Below are 3,239 nucleotides of genomic sequence, written 5' to 3'. Positions count from 1 at the left end.
GAGGCGGGGGCACCTGGGAGGGGCCCTGGGGAGAGGCGGGGGCACCTGGGAAGGGCCCTGGAGCGCAGAGGCGGGGCCTCTGGAGCGAGGCCCTGGGGCGGAGACGGGGGCCCAGTGGCCTGCTACTTGAAGACGCTCCATTCTGGACAGCGTCCCTGGATTCCACACAGTCATGGCACTTTGTGGGGCCATAGTAACACTAAGGTGACGGGGCAGGCAGAGGGTCTCAAAGACCAGACAATAAAAGTGAACAATTGTATCAGACAGCAGCTTACATCTTCTGCTATAAGCAGATGTTAAATTTGAATTTTGTTGTTAGGTACTGTCAATTAGTAAGCGATCCTGAGTGTGTTTTCAAAGGCTGTAAATCTCCAGGATGAGGCTACCCATCTTTGTCCCTAGTTTCCAACCACTGATTGCCAGCGAAACTCCTTACCACTAGGTTACAGAGCTCTGAGCCAACGTAAAACAGACCTTCCAGCGAGTCAGACCAAATGTACTAGGTACTGTACTAGATCTGGAGTTAGAAAATCAAAAGGAAAGAACGTGCTTCTCAAGCAGGAAAAACTCAGGCCTCCAGTTACAATACTGAAGGATGCTATGGGCAAAGTCCTGAATGATCCAGGGAGCATCAAAGGAAGATGGAAGGACTACACAGTATCACTATACCCAAAAGAATGGACTGACATGGAACCATTCCAGGAAGTAGCATATGATTAAGAACCAGTAGTAATAAAGGAAATTCAAGCCATACTGAAGGAACTGGTAAAAAAAAAAAAAAAACTTAAAATATAAGGTCCCTAGAATGACAGAATAGTAACATATTCCAATAACAAGATGCACCCCAGGATGTGCTCACAAGGCTGTGCCTACAAATCTTGGAGACAGATACTTGGTCAACTCACTGGAAGAGATTCATATTTGTTCCCAAAAAAGGTGATGCATGTGGAAATGATAAAACAATACCATTAATACGACATGTAAACAAAATATTGCTGAATACTATTAAAAAAACAGCCAAGCTTAATTGAAGACGCTGTGTCATCAATGATGATATTGCTGTTGTCAGATTGTTCAGCTGAAAGCAGAGAATACCAGAAGGATGTCTGTGTTTTTGACTATGCAGAAGCATTCACCTGTGTGAATCACAACAAATTATGGCTAACATGGGCAAGAATCGGTATCCCAGAACACTTAATTTTGCCAATGAGAGACCTAGACCAAGAAGCTGTTCATCAGGGTTGTATCCTTTCTCCATACCTATTCAATGTGTATGCTGAAACATCATTTGAGAATTTGGGTCCTATGAAGAATGTGGCCTCAGGCTTGGAGGAAGACTCATCAACAACCATGTAGAGAACAACCTCGCTTGTTGAAAGCATTTAAAACACCTGCTGCAGAAGATCAAAGACTACAGCTTTCAATATGGGTTATATCCATCTCAACACAAAGAAAACAAAAATCCTCTCCATTGAGATAATAATAGGCAATACCATGACAGATGGAGAAAAGACTGATTTGTCAACAATTTTATCTTTCTTAAATGCACAAACACTACTTGTACCAACAATCAAGAACTCAAAACACATGTTGCACTGGGAAAATCTTCTCTCAAGGATGCCTTTGAGTTGGAGTGTTAGAGAAGAGTACTGAATATTCCATGGACTGTCAAAAGAACGAACAAGTATGTCTTGGAGAAGTGCAAATGAGAGTGCTCCATGGAGAAAAAGACGGCAAAGCTTTGTTGCACATACTCTGGGCATGTTGCTAGGAGGGGCTGGCTAGTCCTTGGAAAGAGACCTCATGCTTGGAAAGGTGGAGGATCAAGGTAAGAGAGGAAGAGCCCCAAGAACATGGGACTGACACAGTGACTGTAACAATGGTCTTAAGTATTTCAGAGGTGATGAGTATGGCATAGGATACTGCAGGGTTCAGATCCATTGTTCACAAGGTCACTATGAGTCATAGTTGACTTGATGGTACATAACAAATCACATGGGAGGAGACTATCCACCTTTCTTCCACGGTTGCATGTGGTGGGTATGAACTACCTGCCATTGAGTTGGCAGCACAACTCTTTACTCACTAGGCCACTAGCGCTTCCCATTTGAGTTTTATCACTTAAAGGAGCCACCAAATTAGCCTATTTGACCTGTCTTTCTCAATGGCTGGGATTTTAGTCTTGAGGTCCGAGGGGTACCCACAGGTTTCCTTGCATAAATCATCAACTGATTAGCTGTTTAAAATGATGTATGCAGGGAGGTGTTTTATAACCTCCAGCAGACCTGCACATTGCGTCTATCCTTTAACAGTCACTGGCACTTTGATGATTAGCTTCTGGGAGTGTCATTTTGCAAAAAGATGGGAGATAACGCTGTGGTTGTTGCTGCTCAGTGAGAAACCAAGACAGACTCAAAAACAGATGACACTACTATTCCAGGAAGAGCTCTTAAAATGAGGTTCCAGGACTAAAGTGGTAGGATCAAGAATCACTCTAGTGGTACAAAGGTATCCTGTGGAGAAGGGAAAAATGTCTTCACACATTGATAGAATGATGGGCTGAATGGAAATGTTTGAGCAGTTTCCACTTTTATTACCACGGGCTCTCATGCCATACTGTGTGTGTGGTCCTGCTAACAGATCTCGGAAATTGATGGCAGGTAGCTAGTCAGAACAAATTTAACCATACTTGGTTTGTTTGTGTTTAATTTTATCACATGGGGAGCCATTATTTCACCTCAATAAATTCTGGTTTTTATCTGTACGGACTCTGAACACCTAGTTTCTATACACTGCCTTTTCTAGGTCATTTCTGTATGTATTACTGCATTTATTGTAATATTTTCTGCTGTTGATTTTTCACTTTCTGGAACATTTAAATAACTTTTTTTTTTTTACTTAGAAAAAGAATATTTCCTATGTTTAAAATCCAAACCAAATAGAACCAGAGTTTGCATGCGGCATGTATCTTTTATTACTAGGTTATAAAAATAAAATACAAAATAATTTTAAAACAGAACTTAAAACACTGTACAAAGCTTTAATATGATACAAATGGGAAAATTAAATAAATAATTACCCTTTTATGTACAGATGGCCTATACAAAAGCACTCCATATTTATGCCAATACTCTATGTCCTTGGTTGCCTGAGCAAAAAGCACATAAAGGGGCAGCTCTGGGGGAAAGGGACATAATACAATACCTTCAGAGATACTTTAAAGAGCAATGACTCGTGTC

Source organism: Elephantulus edwardii, unplaced genomic scaffold (assembly GCF_000299155.1).
Source record: "Elephantulus edwardii isolate Elephantulus edwardi_28Jun2011 unplaced genomic scaffold, EleEdw1.0 scaffold00026, whole genome shotgun sequence".
NCBI lineage: Eukaryota > Metazoa > Chordata > Mammalia > Macroscelidea > Macroscelididae > Elephantulus > Elephantulus edwardii.
This window is presented reverse-complemented; position numbering follows the sequence as displayed.